The following is a 15604-nucleotide window of genomic DNA, read 5'->3' as shown; positions in this document are numbered from 1 at the left end:
GCTATGTGCATGCCGCTGCCCCGACATGCACCTCTCTCCGCCTTTCCCCCCAGGTATCCCAAATTTCAGCTCACCAGAGCTGCCGCGGAGATGGTGAAGAAACAGGGAGTCCCAAAATGCAGTCCGTGGGCGGCCTCCACGGGCCGCTGCGCAGCTCCGCACCTCTAACAACCCATTGAGAACCGAGCGGCAGCGACGCAGCTCCTGGCAAAGTCCGGTGGCAAGGGGAGGCGTGATTGAGGAGGAGACCAGGCAGGCTGGTTATGTGAGTGCCGTTACCCCGACACTCCCCTCTCTCCGCCTTCCCCCCAGGTGGCCCAAATTTCAACTCACTAGAGCCGCCGCGGAGATGCTGAAGAAACAGGGGTTCCAAAATGCAGTCCGTGGGCGGCCCCCCCGGGCCGGTGCGCAGCTGCGCACCTCTAACACCCAGGGAGAGCCGCCCAGCAGCGACGCAGCTCTTGGCAAAGTCCGGTGGCAAAGGGTGGCGTGACGGAGGAGGAGACCAGGCAAGCTGGCTATGTGCGTGCCGCTACCCTGACATGCCCCTCGCTCCGCCTTCCCCCCAGGTCGCCCAAATTTCAGGTCACCAGAGCCGCAACAGCGATGTTGAAGAAACAGGGATTCCCAAAATGCAGTCCGTGTTCGGCCTCCTGGGCCGGTGCGCAGCTGCGCATCTCTGACAACCCAGGGAGATCCGCCCTGCAGCGACGCATCTCCTGGAAAAGTGCGATGGCAAGGGGAGGCGTGACGGAGGAGGAGACCAGGCAGGCTGGCTATGTGCATGCCGCTGCCCCGACAAGCCCCTCTCTCCGCCTTTCCCCCCAGGTGTCCCAAATTTCAGCTCACCAGAGCCGCCGCGGAGATGGTGAAGAAACAGGGAGTCCCAAAATGCAGTCCGTGGGCGGCCTCCCCGGGCCGCTGCGCAGCTCCGCACATCTAACAACCCATTGAGAACCGAGCGGCAGCGACGCAGCTCCTGGCAAAGTCCGGTGGCAAGGGGAGGCGTGATTGAGGAGGAGACCAGGCAGGCTGGCTATGTGAGTGCCGCTGCCCCGATACTCCCCTCTCTCCGCCTTTCCCCCAGGTGGCCCAAATTTCAACTCACCAGAGCCGCCGCGGAGATGCTGAAGAAACAAGGGTTCCAAAATGCAGTCCGTGGGCAGGCCCCCCGGGCCGGTGCGCAGCCGCGCACCTCTAACACCCAGGGAGAGCCGCCCAGCAGCGACGCAGCTCCTGGCAAAGTCCGGTGGCAAAGGGAGGCGTGACGGAGGAGGAGACCAGGCAGGCTGGCTATGTGCGTACCGCTACCCTGACATGCCCCTCGCTCCGCCTTCCCCCCAGGTCGCCCAAATTTCAGCTCACCAGAGCTGCAACAGAGATGCTGAAGAAACAGGGACTCCCAAAATGCAGTCCGTGTTCGGCCTCCAGGGCCGGTGCGCAGCTGCGCATCTCTAACAACCCAGGGAGATCCGCCCTGCAGCGACGCATCTCCTGGAAAAGTGCGGTGGCAAGGGGAGGCGTGACGGATTAGGAGACCAGGCAGGTTGCCTATGTGCATGCCGCTGCCCCGACAAGGCCCTCTCTCCGCCTTTCACCCCAGGTGTCCCAAATTTCAGCTCACCAGAGCGGACGCGGAGATGCTGAAGAAACAGGGACTGCCAAAATGCAGTCTGTGGGTGGCCTTCCCGGGACGGTGCGCAGCTGCACACCTCTCACAACCCATTGAGAACCGAGCGGCAGCGACGCAGCTACTGGCAAAGTCCGGTGGCAAGGGGAGGCGTGATTGAGGAGGAGACCAGGCAGGCTGGCTATGTGAGTGCCGCTGCCCCGACACGCCCCTCCCTCCGCCTTCCCCCCAGGTGGCCCAAATTTCAACTCACCAGAGCCGCCGCGGAGATGCTGAAGAAACAGGGGTTCCAAAATGCAGTCCGTGGGCGGCCCTCCCGGGCCGGTGCGCAGCTGGGCAGCTCTGACAACCCAGGGAGAGCCGCCTGGGAGCGACGCAGCTCCTGGCAAAGTCGAGTGGCAAGGGGAGGCGTGATGGAGGATGAGACCAGGCAGGCTGGCTATGTGAGTGCCGCTGCCCCGACACACCCCTCTCTCCGCCTTCCCCCCAGGTGGCCCAAATTTCAACTCACCAGAGCCGCCGTGGAGATGCTGAAGAAACAGGGGTTCCAAAATGCAGTCCGTGGGCGGCCTCCCCCGGCCGGTACGCAGCTGCACACCTCTAACATCCCAGGGAGAACCGCCCGGCAGAGACGCAGCTCCTGTCAAAGTCCAGTGGCAAGGGGAGGCGTGATGGAGGATGAGACCAGGCAGGCTGGCTATGTGCGGGCCGCTGCCCTGACACGCCCCTCTCATCACCTTCCCCCCAGGTGTCCCATATTTCAGCTCAACAGAGCCGCCGCGGAGATGCTGAAAAAACAGGGAGTCCCAAAATGCAGTCCGTGGGCGGCCTCCCCGGGCCGCTGCGCAGTTCCGCACATCTAACAACCCATTAAGAACCGAGCGGCAGCGACGCAGCTCCTGGCAAAGTCCGGTTGCAAGGGGAGGCGTGATTGAGGAGGAGACCAGGCAGGCTGGCTATGTGAGTGCTGCTGCCCCGATACTCCCCTCTCTCCGCCTTCCCCCCAGGTGGCCCAAATTTCAACTCACCAGAGCCGCGGCGGAGATGCTGAAGAAACAAGGGTTCCAAAATGCAGTCCGTGGGCGGCCCCCCCGGGCCGGTGTGCAGCCGCGCACCTCTAACAGCCAGGGAGAGCCGCCCAGCAGCGACGCAGCTCCTGGCAAAGTCCGGTGGCAAAGGGAGGCGTGACGGAGGAGGAGAACAGGCAGGCTGGCTATGTGCGTACCGCTACCCTGACATGCCCCTCGCTCCGCCTTCCCCCCAGGTCGCCCAAATTTCAGCTCACCAGAGCCGCAACAGATATGCTGAAGAAACAGGGACTCCCAAAATGCAGTCCGTGTTCGGCCTCCAGGGCCGGTGCGCAGCTGCGCATCTCTAACAACCCAGGGAGATCCGCCCTGCAGCGACGAATCTCCTGGAAAAGTGCGGTGGCAAGGGGAGGCGTGACGGATTAGGAGACCAGGCAGGTTGCCTATGTGCATGCCGCTGCCCCGACAAGCCCCTCTCTCCGCCTTTCCCCCAAGGTGTCCCAAATTTCAGCTCACCAGAGCGGACGCGGAGATGCTGAAGAAACAGGGACTGCCAAAATGCAGTCTGTGGGTGGCCTTCCCGGGCCGGTGCGCAGCTGCGCACCTCTCACAACCCATTGAGAACCGAGCGGCAGCGACGCAGCTCCTGGCAAAGTCCGGTGGCAAGGGGAGGCGTGATTGAGGAGGAGACCAGGCAGGCTGGCTATGTGAGTGCCACTGCCCCGACATGCCCCTCTCTCCGCCTTCCCCCCAGGTGGCCCAAATTTCAACTCACCAGAGCCGCCGCGGAGATGCTGAAGAAACAGGGGTTCCAAAATGCAGTCCGTGGGCGGCCCTCCCGGGCCGGTGCGCAGCTGGGCAGCTCTGACAACCCAGGGAGAGCAGCCCGGGAGCGACGCAGCTCCTGGCAAAGTCGAGTGGCAAGGGGAGGCGTGATGGAGGATGAGACCAGGCAGGCTGGCTATGTGAGTTCCGCTGCCCCGACACACCCCTCTCTCCGCCTTCCCCCCAGGTGGCCCAAATTTCAACTCACCAGAGCCGCCGCGGAGATGCTGAAGAAACAGGGGTTCCAAAATGCAGTCCGTGGGCGGCCTCCCCCGGCCGGTACGCAGCTGCACACCTCTAACATCCCAGGGAGAACCACCCGGCAGAGACGCAGCTCCTGTCAAAGTCCAGTGGCAAGGGGAGGCGTGATGGAGGATGAGACCAGGCAGGCTGGCTATGTGCATGCCGCTGCCCCGACATGCCACTCCCTCCGCCTTTCCCCCCAGGTGGCCCAAATTTCAGCTCACCAGAGCCGCAACAGAGATGCTGAAGAAACAGGGAGTCCCAAAATGCAGTCCGTGCGTGGCCTCCCCGGGCCGCTGCACAGTTCCGCACCTCTAACAACCCATTGAGAGCCGAGCGGCAGCGACGCAGCTCCTGGCAAAGTCCGGTGGCAAGGGGAGGCGTAACGCAGGAGAAGACCAGGCAGGTTCGCTCTGTGCGTGCCGCTGCCCCGACACGCCCTTCTTTCCGCCTTCCCCCCTGGTGGCCCAAATTTCAACTCACCAGAGCCGCCGCGGAGATGCTGAAGAAACCGGGAGACCCAAAATGCAGTCCGTGGGCGGCCTCCCCGGGCCGGTGCACAGCTGCGCACCTCTAACAACCCAGGGAGAGCCGCCCGGCAGTGACGCATCTCCAAAAAAAGTGCGTTGGCAAGGGGAGGCGTGACGGAGGCGGAGACCAGTCAGGTTGGCTATGTGCGTGCCGCTGCCCCGACACGCCCCTCTCTCCACGTTTCCCCCCAGGTGTCCCAAATTTCAGCTCACCAGAGCCGCCGTGGAGATGCTGAAGAAACAGGGAGTCCCAAAATGCTGTCCGTGGGCGGCCTCCCCCGGCCGGTACGCAGCTGCGCACCTCTAACAACCCAGGGAGAGCCGGCCGGGAGAGACGCAGCTCCTGGCAAAGTCCAGTGGCAAAGGGAGGCGTGACGGAGGAGGAGACCAGGCAGGCTGGCTATGTGCGGACCGCTGCCCCGACACGCCCCTCTCTCCGCCTTCCCCCCAGGTGTCCCCAGTTTCAGCTCACCAGAGACGCCGCGGAGATGCTGAAAAAACAGGGAGTCCCAAAATGCAGTCCGTGGGCGGCCTCACCGGGCCGGTGCGCAGCTGCGCACCTCTAACACTCAGGAAGAGCCGGCCGGCAGCAACGCAGCTCCTGGTAAAGTCCGGTGGCAAGGGGAGGCGTGACGGAGGAGGAGACCAGGCAGGTTGGCTATGTGCGTGCCGCTGCCCCGACACTCCCCTCTCTCCCCCTTTCCCCCCATGTGTCCCAAATTTCAGCTCACCAGATCCGCTGCGGAGATGCTGAAGAAACAGGGAGTCCCAAAATGCAGTCCGTGGGTGGCCTCCCCGGGCCGGTGCGCAGCTGTGCACCTCTAACATCCCAGGGAGAACCGCCCGGCAGAGACGCAGCTCCTGGCAACAGTGGCAAGGGGAGGCGTGATGGAGGATGAGACCAGGCAGGCTGGCTATGTGCGGGCCGCTGCCCTGACACGCCCCTCTCTCCACCTTCCCCCCAGGTGTCCCATATTTCAGCTCACCAGAGCCGCCGCGGAGATACTGAAAAAACAGGGAGTCCCAACATGCAGTTGTTGGCGGCATCCCTGGGCCGGTGCGCAGCTGCGCACCTCTAACACCCAGGGAGAGCCGCCCGGAAGCGACGCAGCTCCTGGAAAAGTGCAGTGGCAAGGGGAGGCGTAACGGAGGAGGAGACCAGGCAGGTTGACTATGTGCGTTCCGCTGCCTCGATACGCCCCTCTCTCCGCATTCCCCCAGGTGTCCCAAATTTCGGCTCACCAGAGCCGCCGCGGAGATGCTGAAAAAAAAGGAGTCCCAAAATGCAGTCCTTGGGCGGCCTCCCCGGGCCGGTGCGCAGCTGCGCACCTCTAACACCCAGGGAGAGCCGCCCAGCAGCGACGCAGCTCCTGGCAAAGTCCGGTGGCAAAGGGAGGCGTGACGGAGGAGGAGACCAGGCAGGCTGACTATGTGCGTGCCGCTACCCTGACATGCCCCTCCCTCCTCCTTCCCCCCAGGTCGCCCAAATTTCAGCTCACCAGAGCCGCAACAGAGATGCTGAAGAAACAGGGACTCCCAAAATCCAGTCCGTGTTTGCCCTCCAGGGCCGGTGTGCACCTGCGCATCTCTAACAACCCAGGGAGATCCGCCCTGCAGCGACGTATCTCCTGGAAAAGTGCGGTGGCAAGGGGAGGCGTGACGGAGGAAGAGACCAGGCAGGTTGGCTATGTGCATGCCGCTGCCCCGACACGCCCCTCTCTCTGCCTTTCCCCCCAGGTGTCCCAAATTTCAGCTCACCAGAGCCGCCGCAGAGTTGCTGAAGAAACAGGGAGTCCCAAAATTCAGTCCGTAGGCGGCCTCACCGGGCCGGTGCGCAGCTGCGCAGCTCTAACAACCCAGAGAGAGCCGGCCGGAAGTGACGCATCTCCTGGAAAAGTCCGTTGGCAAGGGGAGGCGTGACGGAGGAGGAGACCAGGCAGGTTGGCTAGGTGCATGCCGCTGCCCCGACTCTCCCCTCTCTCCCCCTTTCCCCCCAGGTGTCCCAAATTTCAGCTCACCAGAGCCGCTTCAGAGATGCTGAAGAAACAGGGACTCTCAAAATGCAGTCCGTGTGCGGCCTCCCTGTCCCGGTGCGCAACTGCGCACCTCTAACATCCCAGGGAGAACCGCCCGGCAGAGACGCATCTCCTGGCAAAGTCCAGTGGCAAGGGGAGGCGTGATGGAGGATGAGACCAGGCAGGCTGGCTATGTGTGGGCCGCTGCCCTGACACGCCCCTCTCTCCACCTTCCCCCCAGGTGTCCCATATTTCAGCTCACCAGAGCCGCCGCGGAGATGCTGAAGACACAGGGAGTCCCAAAATGCAGTCCGTGGGCGGCCTTCCCGGGCCGGTACGCAGCTGCGCACCTCTAACAACCCAGGGAGAGCCGCCCGGCTGCGACGCAGCTCCTGGAAAAGTCTGGTGGCAAGGGGAGGCGTGATGGAGGAGGAGACCAGGCAGGTTCGCTATGTGCGTGCCACTGCCCCGACACGCCCCTCTCTCCGCCTTCCCCCCAGGTTGCCCAAATTTCAACTCACCAGAGCCGCCGCGGAGATGCTGAAGAAACAGGCAGTCCCAAAATGCAGTCCGTGGGCGGCCTCCCCGGGCCGGTGCGCAGCTGCGCACCTATAACACCCAGGGAGAGCCGACCGGCAGCGACGCAGCTCCTGGCAAAGTCCGGTGGGAAGGGCAGGCGTGACGGAGGAGGAGACCAGGCAGGTTCGCTATGTGCGTGCCGCTGCCCCGACACGCCCCTCTCTCCGCCTTCCCCCCAGGTGGCCCAAATTTCAACTCACCAGAGCCGCCGAAGAGATGCTGAAGAAACAGGGAGTCCCAAAATGCAGTCCGTGGGTGGCCTCCCCGGGCCGGTGCGCAGCTGCGCACCTCTAACAACCCAGGGAGAGCCGCCCGGCAGCCACGCATCGCCTGTAAAAATGTGGTGGCAAGGGGAGGCGTGACGGAGGAGGAGACCAGGCCGGTTGGCTATGTGCGTGCCGCTGCCCCGACACTCCCCTCTCTCCGCCTTCCCCCCAGGTGGCCCAAATTTCAGCTCACCAGATCCACTGCGGAGATGCTGAAAAAACAGGGCGTCCCAAAATGCAGTCCGTGGGCGGCCTCCCCGGGCCGGTGCGCAGCTGCGCACCTATAACACCCAGGGAGAGCCGACCGGCAGCGACACAGCTCCTGGCAAAGTCCGGTGGCAAGGGGAGGCGTGACGGAGGAGTAGACCAGGTAGGTTGGCTATGTGCATGCCGCTGCCCCGACATGCCCCTCTCTCCGCCTTTCCCCCCAGGTGTCCCAAATTTCAGCTCAGCAGAGCCGCCGCGGAGATGCTGAAGAAACAGGGAGTCCCAAAATGCAGTCCGTGGGCGGCCTCCTCGGGCCGCTGCGCAGCTCCACACCTCTAACAACCCATTGAGAGCCGAGCGGCAGCGACGCAGCTCCTCGCAAAGTCCGGTGGCAAGGGGAGGCGTGATTGAGGAGGAGACCAGGCAGGCTGGCTATGTGAGTGCCGCTGCCCCGACACGCCCCTCTCTCCGCCTTCCCCCCAGGTTGCCCAAATTTCAACTCACCAGAGCCGCCGCGGAGATGCTGAAGAAACTGGGGTTCCAAAATGCTGTCCGTGGGTGGCCCCCCCGGTCCGGTGCGCAGCTGGGCAGCTCTAACAACCCAGGGAGAGCCGCCCGGCAGCGACGCAGCTCCTGGCAAAGTCCGGTGGCAAGGGGAGGCATGACGGAGGAGGAGACCAGGCAGGCTGGCTATCTGCGTGCCGCTGCCCCGACACGCCGCTCTCTCCGCCTTCCCCCCAGGTGGCCCAAATTTCAGCTCACCAGAGCCGCCGCGAAGATGCTGAAGAAACAGGGAGTCCCAAAATGTAGTCCGTGGGCCTGTTAAATAAATTGTTATTTAATAATGTTTAATTTAATGGATAAATTAATATTATTTAATAATGTTTAATTATTTAATTATTAAACAAGTTATTTAATGTATTATTATTATTATTATTATTATTATTATTTTAAAAAAACAAATTTATCTGCAGAGTTTCAGTTATTTAACATCCACTAAAAATATTTTTAAATATTTATTTTTAAAAATAATATTTAAAAATAATATATTTATATGTTTAATATTTAAATAAAATAAAATATTTAAAAAATAATCCCATGCTGAATAATAGATATAAATAAAATTTATTATTTTATTTTAAATTATTATTATTATTATTATTATTTTAAAATAACAAAAATATCTGCAGTTTTAATTATTTAACATTCACTTTAAAAATAGATATTTAAAAAGAACATATTTATATATTTAATATATACATATATATTTAAATATAAAATATTTATAAATAATCCTATACCAAATAGTGGATATAAATAAAATTTATTATTTTTTCAATTTATTATATTATTATTATTAATTATTATTTATTTTATTTTATTTAAATATTATATAAATATATAACATTTAAATATTATTTTTTAAAATAAATATTTTTTAAAAAAATCTATTTTTAAAGTGGATGTTAAATAATTGAAACATTGCAGATAATGTTTCAATTATTTAACATCCACTTTAAAAATAGATTTTTTAAAAAAATATTTATTTTAAAAAATAATATTTAAATGTTATATATTTATATATTTAATATTTAAATAAAATAAAATAAATAAAATATTTAAAAATAATCCCATGCTGAATAATGGATATAAATGAAATTTATTATTTTATTTTAAATTATTATTTAAAAAAACAAAACAAAAATTATCTGCAGTTTTAATTATTTAACATCCGCTTTAAAAATAGATATTTAAAAATAATATATTTATACATTTAATATTTAAATAAAATAAATATATATTTATGAAAGGGCCTCTCTTTCCTACATCCATCTCAGGAGTGACTTTCATCCACCAGGCCTGCCTCAAGAGAAAGGACCTCCCATTCCTACATCCATCTGAGGATTGAGTCTGATCTATCGGGCCTGCATCAAGGGATAGAGCTTTCCTTCCCTGCATCCATCAGCCACTTCTCCTTCCATCACTCTCAGCAGCTGGGACCTTGAGCAAAGGCTTCCAATCCCACCCCTTCCTTCTCTATTAAATCCCTTGTGCCTTGTGGTATTTAGGCAATATTACCAAGTACAGTTGGCTTTTATATTCCTACTTTTGTCATTGTTATATTCTCTTCTTTTGATTATCGCTTACTGAATCCTTTCCTTCCCATGGCTCCATGCATCTCTCCTAACCTGATCCTTATTTGACCTCTTCCTATCTCCCAGCTTCCATTCCTCTGTTCAATCTGGAACTCTCGCTCTGTTGCTCCGAAAGCGACTGCTGTCCATGATCTTTTTCTCTCTAGATCATTTAACCTTCTCGCTCTTACTGAAACCTGGCTTCCGGCCCATTATACCACTACCTCCGCTGCCCTTTCTTTTGGTGGTCTCTCTTTCACACACACAAGCCTCCCTGAGGGTTGAGGAGGAGGGGTCAGTATACTATTGTCCAATTCCTGCCAGTTTCAAGTTCTTTCTCCCCCCCCCCCCCCCCCGCCCAGCTATTGTTTCTCTTCATTCGAGTCTCACTCTATTCGACTCTTTTTTTCCTTTACAGCTCCGGGTTGCTGTCATCTATTGCCCTCCTGGTTCTGCTACCCAGTTCCTATCTGACTTTGAATCTTGGCTGACGTTTTTTCTATTTGATGCAGTCCCTTCTCTCATCCTAGGTGACTTTAATATTCACCTTGAAAATCCCAACAATCCTTCTTCATCTTGCCTTAGCTCCCTGTTTGCTTCTTTTGGCCTTCAACCTCATTCTAACTCCTCAACCCATTCCTCTGGTCACTGTCTCGGCCTAATTCTTGCTGCTAAGTGTGTCATTTCCGACTACCTGGCATCTGATTTTCCATTGTCTGACCACCATTTAATTTCTTTTACTCTTACTTATATCCCACCTCCTCCTCGTACTGTTCAGCGCCATTTCCGCGACCTTCAGTCTGTTAACTCTGACCATCTCAGTCAGACTTTGAATTCATCTCTCTCTTCTCTTGATCTTGGGGACTCTGCTGATTCAGCAATGTCTTTATTTAATTCCACTCTTTCTTCAACTCTCGACAGCTTTGCTCCTGTATCTGTATGCGTGTCTTCCCCCATGACTAGGCCTCAGCCCTGGCTCACTCCCACTATCAGGTTCTTCCGGTCCTGCTCTCGAGCGGCCGAACGTCTTTGGAAAAAGTCTAGGGAACCGGCCGATTTCATTCATTATCAATTCATCCTTTTATCTTTTTCACGCGCTCTGTCTATGGCAAAACAGAACTATTAGAAATCGCTGATCTGTGCTAATGAGAGGTGTCTGCAGCGTTTATTCTCCTGCTTCAATACACTACTAAAACCTTCCTCTCCCCCTGTCTTCTCATCATTTTCCCCCACTGACTTCGCCAACTATTTCATCACAAAAGTCACTACTATTCGATCTGAAATAGTTCCTCCCGACTTGCTCCCTACCACTAACCTCCTGGTACCTTCTACTAATAAACTCTCTGGGTTTCCCCCTGTTTCTCTGGATGAACTCTCTACGCTGCTAAATTCTTCCAAACCTACTACCTGCTCTCTTGATCCTATTCCCTCCTGTCTCCTAATCTCTATAGCCCCTTCTCTTCTGCCCTCACTCCTCTATATCTTTAATCTCTCTCTGTGTGTGGGTTCCTTCCCTTCTGACTTCAAACATGCTCTCATTTCCCCAATTCTGAAGAAACCCTCTCTCGACCCCTCTTCTTTGTCTAGCTATCGTCCAATTTCTCTTCTTCCTTTTCTTTCTAAGGTCCTAGAACGGGTCGTTTATTCTCACTGTATTAAGTTTATTGAAGCCAACTCTATCCTGGACCCTTTCCAGTCTGGCTTCTGCCCACGGCACTCTACAGAGACAGCCCTCACCAAGAACTCAAACGATCTCTTGCGGGCCAAGGCAAACGGCCTCTACTCTATTCTCATTCTTCTTGATTTGTCTGCGGCCTTTGACACTGTGGATCACTGTCTCCTGGTTGATTTACTTTCTGACCTTGGGTTCTCCGACTCTGCTCTCGACTGGTTTAAATCTTACTTGTCAGATAGATCTTTTGCAGTGTCACGGGTGGTCAGACTTCATCCACTGTTCCGCTATCTGTTGGAGTTCCCCAGGGCTCTGTCTTGGGTCCCCTTCTGTTCTCTCTATACACACTGTCCCTAGGTAAACTCATCAGTTCTTATGGTTTTTCCTGTCATCTGTACGCCGACGACACTCAGCTGTATCTCTCCACCCCTGACCTTTCGACGGGGCTTGAACAGCAAGTTTCTTCTTGTCTGACTGCCATCTCTCTGTGGATGCGGCTTCGGCGCTTGAAGCTCAACATGTCTAAGACTGAGCTTCTTGTCTTTCCACCTAAACCCATCCTTCACTATTCCTTTTCTGTTTCTGTCGACGACACTTCTATTCAACCGGTTCATCAAGCCTCCAGTCTTGGCTTCATTTTTTACTCTTCTCTGTCTTTTATTCCCCAGATCCAGGCCACCGCTAAGGCCTGTAGATTCTTTCTCTACAACATTGCCAAGATCCATCCATTCCTCTCAGCCTCTACTGCCAAGACTCTGGTCCATGCCCCAGTGGTTTCGCAACTAGATTATTATAACCTTCTTCTAACAGGGCTTCCTCTTTCACACCTCCATCCTTTAATCTCTGTCCAGTATTCAGCTGCCCGTATTGTCACATCCGCTCGCCGCTTTGACCATGTTTCTCCTCTTTTCTCCTCCCTTCATTGGCTCCCCTTCCCCTTCCGCATCCGGTACAAGCTTTTGTTATTGACTTTCAAAGCCCTCCATGGGTTGGCCCCTCCTTACTTATCTGACCTTCTTTCTCCTTACATTCCTACTCGCACCCTCCGTTCTGGTAGTCAGGGTCTCCTGTCACAGTGTAGGACTACCACTGCCCCCTCCCGAATTCGTCCCTTCTCACTTGCTGCCCCTTACTCCTGGAACCTTCTTCCCCCATATGCACACCTCATCACTTCTCTATCCAGTTTCAAAACTGAGTTAAAGACTATATTGTTTAGAGAAGCATTCCCAGAGGTGACCCCCTCTCTGACCCAGGAAGCCTCCTTTTAAGCATCCATTAAGATGCCAAGCCTTTCCTCTTAAATTAGAAACGAAGAAATGTTTGTTGTGAGAGATATAGAGGGACTTGGATTGGCCACAAGAGGGGAGCATTGGCAGACTTTTAGGATGGGATCTGATTAAATCGTTGCAAGAGTCAACTAATTAGAGATGCTCTCCTATTTATTCCTGCATGGAAGAAGGAGGATTGGACTATATGGCCCTTAGTAGTCCCTTCCGACTCTAGGATCCTATGCATGCCTGCATGGAAGAAGGAGGGCTGGACTATATGGCCCTTAGTAGTCCCTTCCGACTCTAGGATGCTATGCATTCCAGCATGGAAGAGGAGGACTGGACTATATGGCCCTTAGTAGTCCCTTCCCACTCTGGGATTCTATGTATTCCTGCATGGAAGAAGGAGGGTTGGACTATATGGCCCTTAGCAGCCCCTTCCGACTCTGGGATCCTATGTATTCCTGCATGGCAAAAGGTTGGCTGGACTATATGGCCCTTAGCAGCCACTTCTGACTCTGAGATCCTATGAATTCTTGCATGGCAGAAGTAGGGATGGACTATATGGCCCTTAGTAGCCCCTTCCGACTCTAGGATCCTATGTATTCCTGCATGGCAGAAGGAGGGATGGACTATATGGCCCTTAGCAGCCCCTTCCAACTCTGGGATCCTATGTATTCCTGCATGGAAGAAGGAGGGTTGGACTATATGGCCCCCTATTAGTCCCTTCTGACTCTAGGACCTTATGTATTCCTGCATTGCAGGAGGGTCGCTCTTGACTTTTTCTCTCCAACCTTGATAGCCCTTTGTTTGTCCTTTTCCCTGCACCAAATAAAAGGCCATATGGCCCCGCTTTCGGAAATCCATGGGAGAGAAGGTCGTGATAATGGGTGCTGACTCTGTATTCTTTTATTCCCACTCCCTTGATGCACAGATGTGAATATATATATATATATATATATATATATATATATATATAAATCGATGACAGCGGTGGCTCCTTCTGCTCCCATGAATAGCTTCTAAAGAGGCATTTACATTATTTGAGATAAGAGAGGAAAATGTCACGGCGCACGGAGCAAAAAGGCCATGCACTGGGACGAAAAACGGAAGGGAAAGCCGTATTATATGATGCGGCGTGCAAGCATTGCGGGCCAATATTGGAAATCCATCCGAAATTATAAATACAATTAATAAAGAAAATTGATAAAATTAAGTTTATTAATTAAATTGTAAATTAAATTATAATTAAAATTAATTAAATTTATTTGTTCATTTAATTTAATGAATTCTATTTTTAATTATATATATATATATATATATATATATATATATATATACATATATACACACACATATATAATTTAATTAATATATTATTTATTATTAATTATTTAAATATATTATTTAATGATGATGATGATGATGATGATGATAATAATAATAATAATAATAATATTTATTTGTATCCTGCCTGTGATGTCTGCTGTTGGAATCCAATCTTACAAGAATCCACACAGAGTCCAGTCTTCAAGTAAGAGCAGTAAGTTTATTCACCCATGAGCTACTGAGCACAGCCAGTCCCAGGAGAGTGAGATGAGGAAGAGAGAACAATGAATCCCTCTCCAACCCTCTTAATAGTATATATAGACTACAGCTGATATCACTAAGGGCTGTGTCTTAAAGGTACCTTACATCACATCTCCTTTTCATGGAAATATAAAAAAACAATGATTATACACTTTAGAAAATAATACACTTTATACAGAATTTTAAAAACATAAGTAGAAAACATACATATAAAGAATACAATATTTCTCTTTGACCTAACTTACACAAATGATAAAGAGTCACCTTAGGACCAAGGTGCATTTTCAAGGAGTATATCTCTCTGGCCTAAACACTGGTCTACCATATGATGTTATATATGTCGGTTGCCTATCTGTTGTTGGTAATGTTTGCATCTCATTATTATTCTCAAGAGCCCCACCATATCCATTGATTAATGCATCTTGTGTTACACTTCTGTCACTGATAATTTCTGACATCCGTTTTCTTAATTGGCGTCTATTACGTTGATATATCCTACCATTAAGAGTCTTTATTTGGTATGACCGTGGTTGTTTACATCTTTCTATCACTATGGCAGGAAGCCATCTTTCCTTGGGGTCATTAGATTGCATCCAAACTGCATCTCCCTCTTGTAATGGTTGAAGTGGTCTAGCTGTTTGATCATAAAAATGTTTTTGTCTTTGTTGAACTCTTTGTAGATCCTGATGCACATTAATAGGAATCTTAGGGCATAATAAACCAGTTGTTATGGGAAGTTTACTTCTCAACATCCTGCCCATCAACATTTGTGCAGGCGAATATGACAACCCTGTGACTGGTGTATTGCGATATTCCAACAATGCTAGATGTAAATCCCCACCAGCCTTCTTTACTTTGTTCATAAGCTGTTTGATAGACTGAATTGCTCGTTCTGCCATACCATTAGATTGTGCATATCCTGGACTACTAAAGCATTGTTCAAACCCCCATTCCTTAGCAAATGTTTTAAATTCTTGACTAGCAAATGGCATGTTATCACTCACCACTATTCTTGGTATCCCATGGCGAGCAAACACAGACTTAAGCCTACAAATTACAGTTTTGGCAGTTTTATCAGGTAGACTTATTATTTCTGGATATTTTGAAAAGTAATCAACTATCAACAGAAATGGACAACTATCCTGTTCAAAAATATCTATCCCCACCTTTTCCCATGGTACTTTAGCGATATCATGCGGTTTGAGTGGTTCCTTTTGGTTGTTTGGAGCAAAACATGCACAAACACTACAGCTCCCTACAGCCAGCTCAATATCTCTTGACATACCAGGCCAATACATTAATTTCCTTGCTCTTTCTTTGGTCCTTTGAATCCCTTGATGGGACTCATGAAGTTGTGTAAGTACATTTTGTCTTTGACTTGTTGGAATAATCATTCTTTCTCCCATAAAAAGAACTCCATCCTGGCACCACACATGATCTTTAACTGGCCAGAAAGATTTTGCTATCAGACTTACATCTCTCATATATTGTGGCCATCCTTGATCTAGGTATGTTTGAACCATCTTAAGCTGGGGGTCACATTTTGTTGCCTCTTGTATTATACACACTTTGTCAAGATGCATTGCTAAAGCATTCACCTCATGTATTACTTTCTC

This window comes from Sceloporus occidentalis, unplaced genomic scaffold (assembly GCF_023333645.1).
Source record: "Sceloporus occidentalis isolate IW3139 unplaced genomic scaffold, rSceOcc1.0.p SCAF_177, whole genome shotgun sequence".
Lineage (NCBI taxonomy): Eukaryota > Metazoa > Chordata > Lepidosauria > Squamata > Phrynosomatidae > Sceloporus > Sceloporus occidentalis.
Note: the sequence above shows the minus strand (reverse complement) of the source record.